The 20,127-nt window shown below is 46.8% G+C and overlaps 1 long non-coding RNA gene across 1 annotated transcript; it reads right to left on the bottom strand.

Moving 5' to 3' along the window:
- Nucleotides 1-432: 432 nt before the first annotated feature.
- Nucleotides 433-10,715, bottom strand: LOC144179343 (uncharacterized). The gene is made up of 4 exons (XR_013324208.1): nucleotides 10,403-10,715; nucleotides 7,546-7,689; nucleotides 2,775-3,737; nucleotides 433-657 (listed from the first exon to the last, which is right to left on the bottom strand). It is a non-coding gene; the product is annotated as an uncharacterized LOC144179343 (long non-coding RNA).
- Between the last annotated feature and the right edge of the window lie 9,412 nt (nucleotides 10,716-20,127).

Here is a 20,127-nt window from a genome sequence, read left to right as displayed (position 1 = left end):
TTGTTGTAGCCTTTTTTGCTTGTGAAAGGTGTTCGTGGGCTGACGGTACCCTCTTCTTTTGACCGTCTGTCTTCCCAAAAAGCTTGAACGCTGCCAGATTGTTTCAAAAAGGACGCCGAACTGCCGCTATGAAATACAGACCACCCCGCCAAACATAACATTGAAGTAAAACCGGATCATAATTGAAAAGACTGGGAAACTCTGATTACGCCATTGTTTACCCTAGTATTGGCTAACTTTTATAACTGAAGCCCTACAGTTTTATGAACGCAAACAGGCTGACTTCAGCTTTTCTTCGATAGAAACCACCGCACTCATTGCAGCATTGCAAGACCATGTGGTTTGGAAAATTTGTATAAGGTGCAAGGAGCATCAATACGACGTCAGGACATGATCATCATGGATAAGAAGAAATCATAGATAACTGCGCATTCATGCCTTCGCATTCGAAACCCACATGAAATGTCCAGGTGTCCCCGAACTTTTTTCTTATTCTTTGCAACGCCATTCCTTACCGAAAAAAAAATCGATCAAAAATATTTTATTTGTTTCGGTTTTTGTGGCGCCTGAATGCCCAGACGACGAACAGTAAAGCGTTCACGGCAGCCATGGTGTGGAAAAGTCCATCGTACGTTCCCTGTCGGTCTCTAAACAAACCTGCAAATAAAGCTAGGTGTTATAAAAGCACCGAACCAGCATTTGAGTTGAAGGATTGAAAGTTGCACAAGCTGATAAGCGTTCAACTTTTGGAAAATGGCGCAATAATTGAAAAAAGAAGATGTGAAACAAATAGACAAACATGGCACTGAACTGGCATTTTAGTGCTCATTGACGAACGCTGAAGTCAAATTCAAATCCTCGACTAGGTCAAGCCAGCCTACTCACGGCCATCCTAGTTAACAAAATCAAATTGAAACGCAGATCAGACTGCGTGATTATCGCTACACGCAAATTATTTCTCCTTCAAAGACACCGAAACTTTACTCTCAAATTTAGCAACTCATTTGGTGTTATTCGCTTCTAGAAGCCTTTTACTGGTAGTTTATAGTTTGGTAGTTTGGTAGTTTGGTATATAGGTAGTTTGGTAGTTTGGTAGCCTTTTACTTAGGCTTTTAGATCAACAGCGCATATCCTGAAATTCAGACAACACAGGTCGCGTAAATTACCGCACCCTCCCGTTCCTATTATAGACCATCCGCGTTCAGCGAGCTTATAGAAAAGTAATTTTATAAATCCCTTCCCCGCCGCAGGCCACAATGGTATTTAAGGCATTATGTTATGTATACACCCTGCGTCACTTGGACGGTTTACAGAACTCTGCGTGTGCGGGGTTCTTACATCGTTTAAGAGCCAACTTTTTAATCAACGCCTTCCGGAAGGTGAATTGTCTTCGAAAGAGCAGGGTGCTCCCAATTTAAAGACCATTGTGCCGCCTGGTGGACGCTTACCTAAATTTGAGATCGTATGCTTTTTTGTTGCAGAGCTGTGAGTCAAAGTACTGTCAGGAACAAGTTCTGTCACCAAGTGTTCTGCTATCTGCGAAAGCAAGCTGGACTTGATGCCTGCCAGAGAAAGCAATTTAGTGCTACTAAATAGCATAATCCATGTTTATTTCTGACCATGCTAAAGGGACGTAAGGGATGTAGTCTTGCTTTCCCGGTTGGAGCACTTCTTTGTATTAGAGGCCTTCGTCTTAGCCATTCAGCGGTAAGTTCAGCGCCATGTTTGTCTATCTCCCTCCGTTGCCTTTGCTTTATCGGCACCCTGTTTGTCAACCGGAAGGTAGGTCTGAATAGGGTTTGTTTTTTGCCACGGGCTGGCATCCTTTACACATGAGCTTCTGTGCTTATTCTGCACAAACTCTATACAAGTTTTCAAATTAAAATTTACGTATTTTAATTACCACAAATATATTTGGCCATGATTAATGTTAGACTTAAAAATTCACAACATCGGTGTTGAAAGCAGTGCTTTCACATTCAGTTGTAGGAGCGGGAAATAATTCCGGAACATCTTCAGTAAGAATGAAAAGGAAAAATGCGATGGGTTTCTACTAAACATTTTCTTGTTAGGGTATTCCATTTGTGTACTCCCAAGCAGGAAGACCTTACACTGTTCATTGACAAATGTACGGACCACCTTTTGGCACGACATCTTAGAAATGTCTCACTAGCGTTTCCGAATAAGTAACATTAAAGCAAAATGCACGTATCAGATTGATTCGGCGCCGGGTTATCTATCAACGTGGACAAATTTTAAATTTGTTAAATTTGTGTGCATTCTGTGTAATTTGAGAAATTTTGTATTAGTCATCACCAATTTCAATCAGGGGAACAACTCTGCATCTCAATAACTAAACGAAGTGTAGACATGGCAAAATTGCACATAGCTGTGAAGAATAAAATTGGGGGTCGTGGGTTATTAATATATCAACGCAGCCACACAGCAACCGTAAGAGCATGGTCTTGTAATTAGATGCTGCATTGCAAAAGATTAGTTACGGTGTATTTCCGCACAAGTCACGAAAATGCTTTCTCAGCATTCTATGTTTCTGGTTTCTCTGCTTCAGACTTCGAACCAAAATAAGCGCGTACATTAACTGTAATAACCCGATACTTTGAAAACATTAAGTGTGGCTATTTCTTTGGACGCTTCTTAACAGTACTTCCCGCTTCAGAGCAAAACTTTACGAATATATTACTTTGTTATACTCCATGGCATATCCTTTATTTCAAAGTAAGGTACTGGGTAAATAGTGCACTGAAGTTACTTACCGATGACTGCTGGAAGCGCCATGAGCACCAGTCCTACAGAGAAATGCACACCACCCATCACTGCCGGTAGTAGTTCTATGCCAAAATCTCCAACTACAGTAGGCGTTGCAACCGCAATTCTCGACCCATTGGTCATGCCCATGACCACTGAAGCAAGGATCATCGCTTGAAGTGTGTGGAAGTAAAAAAGCAATTCGAAAGCCACAGCTTGTAACAGAGCACACAGAAGCATGAGCACTTCGAGGGAAAGGATTTTAGAATCTACCACCAGCCCCACAACAGGTCGGAAGAGCGTGTCGCTTGCAGAGAATACGTACAGGAGGTGCGCCGCATATGAAGGCGGAATACCACGGTCACTGACGAGGTCTGTGGATACTAATAAAAAGGCATTCATCGCGCTTATAACCGCTGAAAAGGTAAAAGCGTTCACGAAGAAGCGAAGTGTTAGGAAAGGCCGCAGCGTTTGTTTGCACGCTTCAATTACGTTGGAGATTTTGATTTTATTCGCCGTTGCTAGATTCGCACAGCGGAGTAGATCAGCAATTTCGCCAGGATGTGAATGGAGCTCCTTTTGACCATTTATATCGTTCTCCAGCTTTCTCATCTCACCGGTCGCGTGCTCTAAGCTAGGCAGTTCGGGCTTTTGGTGACTGGGCTCGGCAGAAAAGCTTTGTTTCTGTGTTGAAACCTTGCTTGAAATTTTATTCCGTTTGGATTCTTCATGCCATGGCGGGCTCCTCAGAGCTAAAGCAAAAGGCAAAGCGTTCATCAGAATGGCCCCATAAAGGAGGAAGGCGCTGCGAACGCCGTACGTAGTACGAAAAAAATCGACAAGTGGGGGAAGGGCCATGGTGTTGATACCGCCAGCCATGTACATCAGGCACATGGCTGTCATTCTGCGCTTTTCGAAGTGCTGAGCCGCTATGACGTTGATGCTGAAGAAAACGCCGCCGGCAGTAACTCCTGAAATGAAAGAAAGGGATGTGTAAGATGTTTGTCAAGAAGCATGGGAAATGCAGTAAGTCAAGATTCACGATGAGATTTAGCAGGCGTTAGTGACTTCTTCATCTTCACGCTTGCCAGATATACATTCGTGAAACAATTTTAATTTATCTGGGGCGCTTCAGGATGGACCAGGCTCGGCCTAAGTAAGCAAGTTTGTATTTTGCTCCGATCATCAAACACCGTGGCCAGTGATGCTTTGTGACTCAAGAGACGTTTTCTGAAAGTCGAAGGTATGAGAATGCTTGCACTAACAGGCAGCGTGCGATCCCTGAGGGCAATATCAGGCAGTGTTTTATGAAATTATTTAACAACAAACACATATATGTGAATTTCAAGCATTAACTTTCAGCCCAGCCCGGCTCAATTTTAGAAGGGGCCATTTTAAAAAAACGATCCCTATACTACAGTAAAAAAATGAGACGACCACAGTTAGTTGCGCCAAAATTTCAGCGTAGCAGATTTATCTAGCAAATGATTTCACATTTTCACAAGACACCGCCGCATATGTAACGTGGAGTGATACGCAGGCCGTGGCGGTCAGGAATTCGTCTGTTCAATTCTTGCCCCGTGCTATCCTGTCACACAACGCCATTTCATATCCAATACTGAAACTGCACTGTAGGTCATGTCACATTCAAGCCTTTTCTCAACTGTCGCAGCAGATCGCTTCCCATATTAATTAATCCTTCTTTGATTCCCGGTCAACTCCCTGAGAGGACGAATGCGAAAGAGCAGCTTATGGTGATTATTTCTCGCTACCGTAGAATGACCGCTCATTCTCGCGGAGCGCAGCCCTGCAAGCTTGCGCTGAAGACCAAAACTAGATACCAAAATGTTTGTTGAAAGTATTACTAAATTATTCACGTTCAATTTTTGTTACGGTCTGCTCAAGTGATTTTTTTATTGTACTGCAATTACTTTTAACATCCTAGAAAACGTGACTCCGGGGCAAACCGACGCGATCCATGGATGCAAAGGTCAAGATCAGGTCTCCTCTAGAACAAATATCGCAATTTGACTTGTCATTCTGTAACCATCTTCGGTTTGAAGAGATGGAATATTTCACTTAATTTGTTAAAAGCCAGGACTCCTTTTCTGGGTCCTAACTTTTCGGGGTCCTAACCTAGCCTACCTAAGCATGCCCAGCTTTCCTTACACAGGAGCGCATTCTCGAAACACAATATCCACAAAATAAAGGCAGAAGTGCTCACCGTTACACTGTAAAATTATAGTTCCTCTATCATTGTGCTTGCGCCGTTTGTTTTGGGGCCAGAGGTAATGAAATGCAGCTAGATGCGCGTAAAAGGGAAGGCACAAATTACGTCGTGTCGCTCCGGACACGACGTAAAGTAGCCGGGGGAGAGCGATTGGGAGGGCGGTTTTGGGTTACGAAAATCTCATCTGTGAGGGACCAAAATTGTCCTTGAGCCAAACCACATCACGCTGAATGGCACAAGTGCGCTAACGGGAGTCAAGAAGTGCGAAGTTGCATTTTAGTCACAATTTTCGGTTCCCTAGCCTTAAAATAAATAGAAAATCACGTTTTGTTTATGCACGCAAGCTTTGCCCACATGTTTTGGCCCTAGAAAAAAAAACTGCCAGACACGACTGCACTGCCTATTTATTAAGGCGAGAGCTTTATCTGCACCGTCATTCAGGCTACCGACAACACCCTTGAAGAAATCATCGTATCAAAAGGCTCTCCTTCGGAAGAAAGACAGCATTAGTACGATGAGTTCCATAGTGGAAGCTCAAACTCGGCAGTTGCGGGATGGGGCCCTCCTCGCAATTTATTGAAAATATCTTTATTGAAAAAAGGGGGGGCAGAAGAATGTGGCTATTGTAAATCCGGGATTCCACTGGCCTCCAACACCGCTGGGGCTCTCTCTACCAGCCATCGCTGGCAGGCAAGCTTATCGATGGGCAGGGTGGCCTCTCGCTTCTCCTTTGACGTGTTTGTGAGTGGGTGTATAGTTTGTGTAATGACATGCCCATACGTTGCCCGCCCTCTACCGGTAATTCAGGCACAAGTGGTAATAGATGGTGGGGTACCAGGAATGTAATTTAGCTAGTGTGGGTACAGTGACTGTCTGTACTACTCTCCTGGGAGTGTATTCTTTTTTAGTGAGGCTTTTGTCCGGTGGTGGATGTGTTGTTCTGTTGAGCCTCAATATGGTTAAATATTCGGTGAACGTCACGGTTTCCATGTCCAGGGATGGCGATTTGCATGGGGGGGGGGGGGGCGGGGGGGCGCGCAGAGAAGACTTCGGGCTGTGGCATCGGCGGCCTCGTTCCCCTTTTGACCCATGTGTCTTTACGTCCAGATGATATGGCCTCTCTCGGTGGGTGTTTACAAAGTACTTGGTGTGCGGGATTTGTAGACAGAGCCCGGTACATAGTGTCTGCAGGCCTCTTGCGAATCAGACAAAATTATTGGACTGGGTTTGGAAGCGATGGATAGGGTGAATGCTGCCTTTTACCCATGAGCGGCGATTTTTTTCTTCAATGTCGCGGTGTTTACAATTTTTTCATGTGGTGCCGTGACTGCATCCACTACATTTCCCTCTTCAGGTTCGGTGGCGTCCATGTACAGGGTGTTCTGGTTGTCCTATTGTCTACCGGCCTCCTCCTCTCGGCATTAGGTAGGGGGTTCACAATTCTGATACCCCACAGTCTAATTTTCGATCTCGTATCTGTAGTAAGATATTCTAATGACTCTGGCTGCCCGCCGTGGATGGTGGAGCCTAATTACTCCAATATAGTACTTACCATTGGTTGTTGTGTTTCATTGCTTAATTTGGAATATTTGCTGAGCTTCCCTGAGCTCTCTGCTGCTGCGGCCTCCGAGCTCCAGAAGTCTGATGAAGCATGTCAAGTTGGGAGTCCCCGGGGCTATCTTGTACGCTGTTCTAACTACAACACTTAGTTTTCTTGGCTCGTCATTGACGAATCGGAAGTACGACATCCTGTAGGTGCTGCACGCGGGCACGACGAATGTTTGTGTTAACCGGTAAGCCTCCCTTACCCTTGGTCCGTGGCACTTTTTCCTGACTGCTGTGATCTCCCTAAGCGCTTGCTTTGTTGCTGTCCCGAGTTTCTTGAGTGAAATCCCATTTCTCGTGCTTGTGGACTGTGCTGTCCTAGGACCTTGACACAAACGGTCCGCGGGACCAGTTTTCCGTTGATGTAAATTTCAATGTTGTCGAGTGTTCCCCCTATGGGTTTTCGAAATTAGTAGGGCACACTTCTCCAAGAAGCATTCCAGACCCCTACTTTTAGCATACGCATTAACTGTGTTTGCGGTCCTCTGCAAGCTCTCTTCCATTTCTGCGTCGTTCTCTCTTCTGAATGCCACCGTGGTATCGTCAGTGCAGTGGGGAGATCTTTCAGTTGAAGAGGAGAGGAGATAGAACAGCTCCCAGGGGAGTACCTCTGAAACCTGAAATTATCGGCTTGTCGGGTGGTAGGAAAGCTTATGATGCACCGGTAAGTCTTCGGCCCGCATCATATGAGTTATATCCTCTTGCGTATACTTCTGCGTGGCACATTATATAGCAAACGCTCTCATTAATCGACAGCTATAGGGACATCTGGTCGGGCCCCTGGTTGACTTCTCTAGGAAATCTTTTGCGCACCCAGAGCGGTATGTCTTGAGTGGGTATGTGTGGCCGAAACCTAAATTGTGTGTTTGCTGATGGTGATGGTGAGTGCACTTCCACTTTAATCATGAATTACGTGCTTTTGGAATACACGTTCAAGCACTTACCATGCACGACACCAACCAAGGCGTCAATAAGGGCAATGCTTTGGGCGAAATAGCACAAACTGACGGCGATGCCTGTGGTGAACGAGCACGTCAGCAAAATCGTTCGACAAGAGCAGCGACTGCACAGCATGCCCGTCACGGGACCTGAAGCAAGGGTAAAAAACTTTTTAAACAATGTGGCAATGTACTCGAAAGCCCAAATTTCGCTTGTTTGTACCAGCAGTAATGACAAATAAACACATTTACCACCGTCAAAAACAGAAGCCTACATCTAGCTCCAATAGGAGGTAGAATACAGTTATCGTCGGTGTGACAAAAGTACATGTGCAGTGCGGAGCCTACGTTCTCTTTTCACTTTTCTTCAAAAAAAAAAATGATACTGGCAACGACTCATTTCGGACGACAACAACGGCGCTAGCCCCGACTCAAACCTTGAAACGGTGCTAGCACGCCGATCTAGCCAGCCCCGAACCAGGTTATTACTGCGTGAGAAATAAATGCTGAATTTTGGAGAGCAATTTCGCCGTCTACCCGAGGACACAGAGCTACAGTTAGCACATACCGAACCGGCAAAAGCTGATAATGAGGAACAGGTATATAAGGCAGACCACGTCAGTTGTAAGATAGATGACAAATAAAACGCTCCACTTTTTCACCGCACGTCGTAACATGAAGAAGCGGTAAAGAAGTCACATACAACTTCCACATGGACCACACCCATGCAGGGTTTTCTTGTACAGCCCTTCATATTCATAATAAATTTCGTCGACAGCCAACCATATTAGCGTAGGCTGAGAAGAAAAGCTTTCAAAACAAGCTTTGGAACAATGTTAATTCATGTAGAATTGTGTTTTATTATACGATTTTACAGCACTTAGGCTTTCATTTTGTTGCTCCAAGAGCGTATGCAAAAATAAAAAAAAAACTGAAGCCGTTGGACAGCTTTATGTTGGACGTATCGCGTGATCGGGAAACTAGGCGACGGACGACGTCAAACAGCGCTCAAACAACGTTTTCGTGGGATTTTAATGCGTGGCATTCTTTCCCGAGTACCCCCGCAACTAGGAGCGTGTAACGCCCTGCATTTCCACAAAAATGCAGATTTTGCGAAAGTTCAAATGTAATCATTAGAACAACGTAAATGGAGATAACTGGTCGAACGAAATTTAGGAAAACACAAAATAACGAAAATATTAGAAAATTGCGGAAATTCTCAAAATGTACCGCATGGCATTTCCGCATTTATGTAGATATCGCGAAAGTTCCAGATGTAATCGTTATAAAAGCGTAAATGGAGATAAGTGGTCGAAGGAAATTTTGAAAAACTAAAAAATAACAAAAATATAATATAATTACGGAAAATGGCGAACCGTGTAACGCCCTGCATTCCCACAATAATGCAGATTTCGCGAAAGTTCTCAATTTAATCGTCAGACTAACGTAAATGGAGATAATTGGTAGAACGAAATTGTGAAAAACTAAAAAATTACAAAACTATAACAAAAATACGGAAAATGTCAAAACGTATACCGCATGGCATTTCCACAATATTGAAGATTTCGGGAAAGGTTTACCTGTAATCGTTATATAATAGCGTAATTTGAGATAATTGGCTCGACAGGATTTTTTTAAAAAATTTGGCTGGAAAATAATTACACCCAAGACCGGCGGCATAAGAATGCTGCGCATTATATGATAATTCTCTGAATTTCTGCATAATTTTTTTTTGTAATATCTCAACGTTAGAGCACACTACCTAGTTGGACAACGAGCCCCATGCATTCGTAGCAACACTCCAAAGAAAAAAATGCCCCCACCTCCCCGAAGGGAATCGTGAGGAAGTGCGAATGCATTTCTTGCGCCGATAGTACACGGCGTAGTAATTCTGCCATCGCCTTGAGAGGCGCAGTACCGGCGAGGGGGAGCTGTCAGGCGAGGGGAGAGGCGCGCGCCGAGGGTGAGTGCAAACCTAACGGGGGGAGAGGCGCGCCAGCTGCAGAGCATGTGACGTCACGGCGCGAGGAGAGGGGGAGCAGACGCAAAGGCGCCAGCGCGCGGTCACGTGGGAGTGTGACGTCACGGCGCGAGGAGCGGTGCGGGAGCCGGCGCGGGCGCGCGCAGCCACGGCGCGGGAGGCGGAGCGCGCGCGGGTCACGTGGGGTGTGACGTCGCTGCGCCGTTGCTACAGACGCTCCTCTCCGCTCCTCGCGCCGTTGCTAGGGGAGAGGAGGAGGAGCAATGCGGACGGCGGAAGGTTCGGGGTCGCTTATAAAGTGCATCGCACTTAAAAATGTCAAATTCGCCCATCGAGCCGCGCCGACGCTCGCTGATGTGCACGGGCACCAGCGAATTAAGGCCATGTGGGGTGCCGCGTCGGTAGAAGGCAGCATCCCAACGTAGAACATAACTGTTTATTAACGTGGAAGCAGCAGCGGGACAAGCATGCCGGCCTGCGCTCGAAAGGTCAGAGGAACAATCATAATCTCGAGCTTAGCGGCTTGGGTTTTATCGACCCCAGTGGTGACGTAAGCCTCCGGCGAAACTGCGGTGTCGCTGTCCCTTATCGGAAACGTGTTGCAGCGAGTGGCCTTGTCACGCTGGGCTAAACAGTGACGAGACGGAGGCTGCGCAGGTTTGTGCGCAGTGGTCGCCACATCCACTTCGAAAACCGCGTTCTAAAAGGCTAGCCATGGCGAATGACCGTCGGCAAACATGGCCGCGCCCAGGGCGCCACGCTGTAAGCGGTATGGAGCAATGATCAGGCCTACGGTTATAATGAAACCACTCTATTGTCGCATTCATTCAAGCCGTCCCGCTATCATCGCAACGCGCTTCTGGCACCGACAAGCGCACTGACCTGACAAGTGAAGAAGGCTGGTGCTCAGCGTGACAGGCCAAGAAGCGCGCTGTCTGGTGACCCCGAACGTCTCTACGATGCCGTAAAAGAGGACGCCGCTGACGCGAGGCGTGGCAAGGGCCAGGAACATAATGGCCGAGCAGAAGCCCAGGACTACCCAGCTTCGACGGGAGTCCAAACACAGGGCTGGGTCATCTTTCAGCGACGCCCTGCTTCGAAAGGTAATTGATCCTTCCATTCCTTTTCAACTGTGTCACGTAATGCTCTTAATCTGTGGCGCCTTGCATGCGCGTGCAGCTTTTCCAAGCCGAACGGGCGCTTGCTTAGAGGTCTCTGTTATCCAGAGCCCGAACGGCTTATTTATATTTTGGGAACAAGGTTTGTGGACGTTGGTTGAATGCTCCCGGCTTTAATCTAATCTCGATAAAGATAACGTTTACAGCGCGGGCAAGAGCGCAATACGTACGCACGGTTATAACCGGTCTGAGTTACTTGCGTTATCTTCAGGGTTACTGTACGCTTTCCTGAAAGAAAAAAAAAATCTCCGGCTAACTTATGCTTGCCGCTGTTGTGCACATAGTTGTATCGCTTTATTATCTCCGAACGTGAATTGTGCAGCTTCATTTTACACCTGTAATGGTCTAGACTACCACTTGGAATTAAGTCTGCGTTTTAAATGCGCCTAGCCTTAGTATGATGCCGTTTCGTGCGCTGCTGTACTGCTCATCTTGCCGTACCAGCTAGCCCCAATACTCACCAGTGCAGGCTATCTGTCTAGTTCTCGGTTTGTTTAATTAAATGTCAGTTTTCATGTTAATGTTAATGTTAACGCGCATGGCGAGCCTGCTCACTAATGGGTCGTTCAGCCACTGGGATTCGGGAGGTAAGTTATCGGCGAAAAGAAGAGCTATGTAAAGGGGAAAAAAGTGGAGGTAAAGTGGTAAGCTCAAGAGAGGAGAGGAGAGGCGGGTAGAAGAGACCCCTGGAAAAAGAGTAACGGAAAGAAACGGAAGGGAGAGGACTCAGAAGTGAAAGGTGGAGTGAAAGGGGCGATGCTATTGAAGTGGACGAATATTTGGGGGGAAAGATCGAAGAATGCGAAGAATTGGCGTTGGGGATGAGACTAGAGGGAGTGAAGCAGGGGAGATGTGTGTACCGGAATGAGCAAGCGTAGGAGGAAGTGTGGGATGGAAGATGGGGAAAGAGGAAAGAGAAGGGGGGACAAGAGTGTAGCGAAAAGGGGAGGGGTTGGGGGAGGGAAACAAGGATGGCAAGAAGAGTGTAGGGGGGAGGATTGCAACTGGAGAAGTAATGTAAATGGGAGGCGGACGAGAAAGAGAATTGGCGATGGTGATGGGATTAGAGGAAGGAGCGGAGAAGGAAAGTGTAGCGGAAGAGAGGAAGGAGGGGAAGTTAGGAGGAGAGTGGAAACAAAAGAAAAGGCCGGAGAACATGGCGAAAAAAAGTGTAGCGGAAGGAGGTGGGACCGGGGAAGGTTGGGTAATGGCGAGGTGCAAGTGGGAGAGTGGAACGTTGCGAGGAATTGGCATATCTTGGTTGTAGCTTTAGTCGAGTTGAAAGCTCAAAATCACGACTGGGACAACAGAATTAGAAACACGACACAAGGCCAGGATTTGTGTCCTGTTTCTCATTCTGTTATCCGCGTCGTGGTTGTGGTCTTCCTTGTAGGAGTAAATGAAAAATTTGAGGTGGGGAGAGGAGGGTGAGGAGGAATGGTGGATTGTGGTTTACGGAATTGGACGAGGCAGATGGCAAAAAGAAAGGAGGTATTGGCATGTTTAGGGCTACAAAAGGTGGCATTTTCATCCTTTGTGTACGCCAGGTTACATCTGCAGGTCTACTTCTGCAAGAGTCACGCCTGCCAATTGACGGAGCAGGGACTTTTGTTGATAGCTTGTATTCACCGAGGAGGCACGTATGCAGACAACCATGTGAGTGCGCCGTGACTGGTTACGTGGTTACGTCGGGCTCCGCGGGATGGCGATACGTGTCCGTGCTAAGCACATTATGTCAGGTGGACGCTCCAAACTCTACCCCACGGAACGCAAAGTAATGCCTCGAGTCCAATGGGCGTGCGATTAATAACATCTCTGTTGACACCACCGTTTAGAATCGGGTTGAAACGGAGCAGATGACGCACGCCGGTGTTTTTTGTTTTTGTTTTTTTCGGCGTGCTGGCGCATGTGGCACAAGCCGCGCCCAGGGGTGAGACAGCTGAATCAGATTTGCGAGCAGTTTTTGGAGCAGTGAAATCTCGATTTGGAGCAGAAGGATGACATTTATTATGACACCTTAGGAGTCTAAAAAATCAAATTTTTGATGACATGGGGGGTGGGGGGGACAGGACACTTTTTATCGGTTTTGAACGTACATAACACTGACACAGCTTTTCAATAAAGTTTTGTCTAATGGGGTATCACGAGGTACAAACTGCACTACCTTTTTACAAACCGTTTTCAAATTCTTAGGCTCCATGCATAGATAGCGTGGAGTTCCGTTGAAAATATCGAATTGAAATACTATGCAATTTTAAGGCACTTTTATTATCATGTGAATGCCGAAATTATTATTTTTGTAATCCCAGACTCGGCTTTGCGCACAAGTGTAGAACCACGGCAAAAGTTTAAATTGCGCACAGCGAGGCGACAGTCGTCGCACCCCTCCAGCCCTCCCATTTCAATCAATGTGCACGTTCACCACGATCGCAATTTGAGTAACGTTGGTATATTTAGCCACCTCCCTCTCGGCATTAAATTCCGCTCTCATACACTGCTTGAACATTTTGCGGCGATTTAGCCTGCGCAGCCACTTCTGCAGTGTCGATCGCCCCCTTCCCGCCGCTCTCAAGCTCGCTGTCAAAGGCAGCAATAACTCAGCGTTTCATAGCAACACAATGAGTCTGAAATTTGACTTCAAGCAAGCACCGCGCCTCGCACTCAAGGCCAAAACACGACGAATTCGCGCGCACCACGTTGTTTTTGATGAACGCCCGTCTTTCGAGTCGCGCAGATTTCCGCAACAGATTAAACGACTAAATGTAAATCCAGCCAACTCCATAACCAAAAACCACGGTAGAAATCGGCGAAGAGCACTCTGGCTGAACCACGAGCAACTGCTTCGCCCGGCGGCCATATCTTCCAATCTTCACCACACCAAGATGGCGGCGCCCAGTAATGTTGTTCCGGAGATGCGGCGCTCCGAAAACTGCCATTTTTTCACCCACTTGCCCAAGTATTTTGTCGCCTCAGTACACATAAGTATTTTTCCTACAGGACTTTGCAATGGTTTTCGATTACAAAAACCCACAGAATATAACATGTGCAACCCGACATTGCGACTTTCGAAAAAACTATCTCGGGGATAATTTTATGCGGGTTTTTTTATTGAATGATCAATCAATTAAACCTTTACAAACAGCATCACCTTGGAGGTGCTGAAAAATTATGCCGTCAGTGAGCATTTTTTCCCCACTGAAACTGACGGGAGCGTTAAAACCCTTGGCTCTCAGACTGTTTTGGAGCAGTTTGGCGCAATTTCGCAATTTTCAAGCTTTTGAAGCACCCTGGTGCAGGAAAACAAATTTGTATGAAAACTGCGCAATTTGCGCAGCTGTCTCACCCCTGCGCGCCATGTCCGTGGCCGTTTCCGGTGTTTCCAAGCGAAGAAATTGACAGCTAAACTTTTCAATGAATACCACCTATAGTCAAGTAAAATGTATACCCGCAATTCCTAAGTGCAGTGTTTTGTTCCTATTTAGTGTGCACATCTACTGGGGAGTGGTGTCCACGTCCTAGCAGTACCCAAAACCAGCCCTCTTTCTGACGTTAAAACAAGCCAACTTGTACGAGAAAAGAGAGCTCAATACCACGAGTGGTTCCAACTAGAGCCGCTAAATAAGCTACACTTTTATTTAGTGACACAAGTTCCAACGTTGTGCTGTCATGTCCAACTGTAGGAAACTGGGAGCTTTCCCAAACAAGCATTTTACAGAACAGCATTTAACAGAAGTGCGCAAACATGAGGTGCCGCTTGAGAAATTTTGATTTGATAGCTTCTACACAGACAGCAATGGCGCTGTGCGTGCCATATAATGAATGAATGAATGAATAAAATGGCCGCGTATCTGCTCATTTTGTTGCAAATGTCCACGAAACACGATATTTTTTCGTTGACATTTGCCCATTAAGTGTCTTCCTTCGCTTTCCTGCTCACGTCTCATGCTGTTCCTCTTCCGTCGCACTCCTCCCAAGGTAAACACGCAAACGGTTTGCTCAAGTCAATTTAAATTTACCTCGTTCCACTGCTTCAGGCCGGGTGCCTCGATCCCAGCGCTGCGGTACGCGTACGGCGAAGATGCGCGTGCATCGAGGAACCATACTACAACGTTTATAGAACCACGTTGCCATACTCCACGAGGGTTCCAAGCGGAACGTGGAACATATATCTAGTGGAATCTTTCGTTGCTGTTGCCGTTTAATTTTTCAAACGCCTCCAGTTGATGTAGTATTTAATTTGCTATCACAAAAATCAAGCATCAATAAGGAGCACTGCAAGTATCACTTATGTATTGATTTTCTGCCCTATGTTTGCGTAATGTTTTGTTCTTGTTCAACAATGTTACAATGTTGACAAGTATGAACATTGACGCCGGACTTGGATGTTTGGCTGTAAGTATCCGTTTCACTTTGGCTGGGTGGCTGAATCGAGTCACAGACACAAACAGACAGACAGACCAAAATTTCTGCGTTGAAGTAGCCCAAGAAAGTCTAAAAATGGCCCATCTCCCCGCGAGGGGGACTCGAGTAAATGCGTCGCATAGGGGGTGGGTGTATTGCGTTAACGTTTAGTGTTTGGCCTAGTTGGTGGTAGTGAATGCGTTGTATCAGCAGCTTCTTGACGTAGTTTGAATGAGTCGAGGATATAAGGCGCGTTCGTAGCCTTTGATTCTGTGTCGGTTTTGTGGCGCAGTGGGAAGAGCACCATGTACCTCGCGTTCCGCCCACAAGTAGTGAATGCGTTGTATCAGCAGCTTCTTGACGTAGTATGAATGAGTCAAGGATATAAGGCGCGTTCGTAGCCTTAGATTCTGTGTCGGCTTTGTGGCGCAGTGGGAAGAGCACCATGTACCTTGCGTTCCGCCCGCAGGGTCGTGGGATCGAAAGCAGGCGCCGATAAGTATTATTTTTTTATATAGTGTAGGGGGAGGGGTGCGGACCTGTTGTTGAGAGCGAGGAGGGTAGCGTGATGCGGGAGAGGAGGAGTGGGAAAGAGGGCGCACCGGCGCGCTGAGCTGTTGCGGACGCACGGCGGACGCTACATGTGAGTTAAAGAAGTGTTCTGCATTTAAAAATCTTCACGAACAAAAGGGTCTGTTGTCAAGACCCAGTGGAGGTGATCCCTAGTCCAGTATGCCTGGCGTGAAAGGTAACAGCGGCGGGCTGCAAGTACGGGTGAGCGAATATTTAAAACTTTGGACACTTCGCGAATGGTGTTTGCTATTTGGCTCAATTCGCAGCGCACTTCTTTCATTCCAAGAATTCAGAGTGTTCGATATTCGAAATTTACGAATAAGTGAGCAATAAAAGTTGGCTCTGCCGCGCGACTTGCAAACTCCCAAGCTTAGCCGCGCAGCATGCCCCTTCGGGTTGGCTTTTTCGCACGACGCCCGAGCCTCGCGAAAAAGCCGAGTCGTGTAAGCTTAGCGCGAAGGCTGCGTCTAGCGTTCCGTCCATTGCGCGAAACAAGTGCATGCTCACCCGTGAGGTGAAACTCACCTTGTGTATAATTTACAGGCAGAAGAGAAGTTTCTCATCAACGAGCGAGGAACCTGGAGTTCTTGTTGGCAATGCTTGCACTAAGCACTGGTCATACCAGCCACCAACAGGTCTGGCCAAGCTGAATGACTGGAGGGACTGCAGCCAGTCTAGCTTACTTCCTCTATTTTTTAAGTATGCCAAATTTTTGTTCCACTGATCTGCTATCTTGTCTTATCTTTTATTTTTATTTCTCTGTAGACTGTTGATTCCATCCCTGGAAATATGCATCTCGTATTAATGAATTCAGCGGGTATGCCAAAGAACAGCCAGGGTCGACCACACTCAGAAAAACCTACGGAGACAACAAACCAGCGGTCCGCTACACAGATGCTGCCTGGTACCCTCGAAAGTCTGCGCATGCCATCAGCGTTGTCAACAACCATGGCACAAAACTCACGTCGGCCATAATCCCAATCCTGGAGACAGAGTCTGCAGAGGAAATCGACGTCGCCCTCGCTGCCACCACGCGGGCTCAGACTACCTCACTTTCATCTCAGACTCTATAACCACCTGTCACAATCTACAACTAGGTCGTGTTCCTGCTCAAACCATTCGCATCCTGGACACACTACACAGCCCCCCCCCCCCCCCCGAACTCCACATGGTCTGGACGCCAGGCCACGGATCCCTCGAGGGAAATGAAGCCGCTACACGCGAGCGTATACCTTCCAGGCCTTACCTTCGTTGGCAGACCGATCGATGACCTCCAGCGATGACATTCCGAGGAGATATGTCCTCGCCCACTACTGGCTGCACCGCTGCATCTACCCCAAGATACCGCATTTTCGCGCATATAACCCGCCCCTGCATATAACCCGCACCCCCACTTTCAGTCCACGAATTAAAAAAAATACATATCACCCACATTGCCCGCACATTTTATACAGGCAAGGCTGCACCAAAGGTACTGAAGCAACATCGCACATTTGTTGACACAACAAGCTTAGAACATTTTCTGCATGGCCTAAGCCACAATCACTCACTGTCACTACTCTCACTCGAGCTATCGCTTGGACCGCAATTGTCACTGTCGTACACAATATCATCTTTTGCTGTTCATAACGCAGCAGTTCTTAAAGCTGTTGTGAACCATCTCACCTGTAATCGCCTTCCATGCCTTGACGATTCACTTACAAAACAGCGCAACATCAGGCCTACATACGCGGCCTATCGGCGTAAAGTCATGCGGACCTTCAGCCATCAATTCAGCATAAAGACGCCTGACACGCGCTTTGAATGGTCTATTTAATGAAAGAGGCGTTGCCACCTACCATTCTCGTATGAATGCAGAACACAATTACTATACCGCGGAAAGGTAAAAGTTAGAAACAGTTTACATTAAATTAAGCATGCAAAAATAGACTAGGGTGGCGGCAAAAGCCACCATCTCATTTCAAGCGAAATTCAACTCATATCTATAATCATCATAAATGGAGAGATGTTTTTATGGACCCGCCGCGGTGGCTCAGTGGCTAAGGCGTTGCGCTGCTGAGCACGAGGTTGCGGGTTCGATTCCCGGCCGCGGCGGCTGCTTTTCTGATGGAGGCGAAATGCAAAAACGCCCGTGAGTGCGAGATTTCGGCGCACGTTAAAGATCCCCAGGTGGTCAAAATTAATCCGTAGCCCTCCACTACAGCGCGCCTCATCGCCTGCGTTGCGTCGGCGCGTTAAACCCCACAATCAATCAATCAAATCAATGTTTTTATGGTGTTTCTTAGTATTGGCACTCACTCTACTTTTGAACGGCCCTTCTTTCTCTGCGGTAAACTGTAGCCGAATTTCACATTTTTTTCAGGTTGTTGTATGTTATATTCTTGAGCTGTGTGTGAAAAACGAACAGGTTGTTATACGTTATATTCTTGAGCTGTGTGTGAAAAACGAACAGGTTGTTATACGTTATATTCTTGAGCTATGTGTGAAAAACGAACAGGTTGTTATATGTTATATTCTTGAGCTGTGTGTGAAAAACGAACAGGTTGTTATACGTTATATTCTTGAGCTGTGTGTGAAAAACGAACAGGTTGTTATACGTTATATTCTTGAGCTATGTGTGAAAAACGAACAGGTTGTTATATGTTATATTCTTGAGCTGTGTGTGAAAAACGAACAGGTTGTTATACGTTATATTCTTGAGCTGTGTGTGAAAAACGAACAGGTTGTTATACGTTATATTCTTGAGCTGTGTGTGAAAAACGAACAGGTTGTTATACGTTATATTCTTGAGCTGTGTGTGAAAAACGAACAGGTTGTTATATGTTATATGCTTGAGCTGTGTGTGAAAAACGAACAGGTTGTTATATGTTATATTCTTGAGCTGTGTGGGAAAAACGAACAGGTTGTTATATGTTATATTCTTGAGCTGTGTGTGAAAAACGAACAGGTTGTTACATGTTATATTCTTGAGCTGTGTGTGAAAAACGAACAGGTTGTTATATGTTATATTCTTGAGCTGTGTGTGAAAAACGAACAGGTTGTTATATGTTATATTCTTGAGCTGTGTGTGAAAAACGAACAGGTTGTTATATGTTATATTCTTGAGCTGTGTGTGAAAAACGAACAGGTTGTTATATGTTATATTCTTGAGCTGTGTGTGAAAAACGAACAGGTTGTTATACGTTATATTGCCGCGAACCATACATTGGGTTTGTTTATTTGTGTTTTGCTTTTGCCGCCCGGCTGCGCCGGTCTGTGTTGTCTCCGTGCCGGGGGAGGCGCGTGTTCCATTCCTTCTTTCTGTGCCGCATGTGTTATCTGTTGTGATAGGGAGAGCATTCTGATTTACGTGGACAGCCCGGAATAATCTTCTTGCATCTACAATGTTCTCGATGCGAATCGACGGTTCCAGAACCACGCGCCCCGAAAGATAAAAAGCCTGCAGAGCAGACGCAGGGGCATTCGATTCTGCGACGCTCGCCGACGCACGTACGTCACTTTGTTGACCGCTGCCTCGCCGCCTCTGTATTCTTTTCAGTTGTTAGGGGAGCACAAGTTCGCTCCAATAAACTTGTTTCTTGTCCAAACAACTGCGTCGTCCTTGGCTTCGTGACATCTGGTGGAGGTGCTGGGTACGCACCCTTCATGCCCACTACAACCTCTGGAAGCCGCCAAGCCAGTCCAACAAGAGCCAGCCTCCGCGTGCAATATTTACCACCCGAGTTCGGTCTACTACCGGAGAAGACGAAGAAGAAAGACGTCGCAACCAGCACCATGCTCAACCAAGCCAATCCTCCTGTCGTTCTGCAGCAGCCACGGGAACCGCCATCATTCCGAGGAGCCCCCGCAGAAGACCCAGAAGAATGGTTGGAGAAACTGGAGCGCGTCCGGAAATTCAACAGGTGGGACGGCGCAGAAACGTTCCGGCATGTTTTCTTTTACTTGGAAGATTCGGCTCGCACTTGGTTCGAGAACCACGAGAGCTCCTTGACAAACTGGGCTCAGTTCAAAAGCGAGTTCACTAAGACCTTCACTACCGTCGTGCGGAAAGAAAGAGCCGCCCTTTTGTTGGAAACGCGCACGCAACACCCCAATGAAGGCGTCTTGATCTTCGTTGAGGAGATGAAGCAGCTATTTCGCCGCGCGGATCCCGAAATGACGGAAGAAAAGAAGTTGCGGTTCTTAATGCGCGGAGTGAAGGATGAACTGTTTGCCGGAATTGTCCGAAATCCGCCCAAAACCGTCGCCGAATTCGTTACCGAAGCCAGCACCATTGAGAAAGCCCTCGAGATGCGTGCTAAGCAGTATGACCGCAACTTTGTTGGCGCGGCCAATGCGAACGACTTTGGCAGCACGCGGATCCCGGCCGACAGCCTACGCGAGACTATCCGCGAAATAGTGAGGGAGGAGCTGCGGAAACTGCTCCCGACGCCGCCGCAACCACAAGTCGCTTCT

The sequence above is a fragment of the Haemaphysalis longicornis genome, unplaced genomic scaffold, assembly GCF_048455015.1.
Source record: "Haemaphysalis longicornis isolate Haplotype H1 unplaced genomic scaffold, Haemaphysalis longicornis Haplotype H1 scaffold_4, whole genome shotgun sequence".
Taxonomy (NCBI): domain Eukaryota; kingdom Metazoa; phylum Arthropoda; class Arachnida; order Ixodida; family Ixodidae; genus Haemaphysalis; species Haemaphysalis longicornis.
Note: the sequence above shows the minus strand (reverse complement) of the source record. Positions and strands in the feature narration are given on the sequence as shown.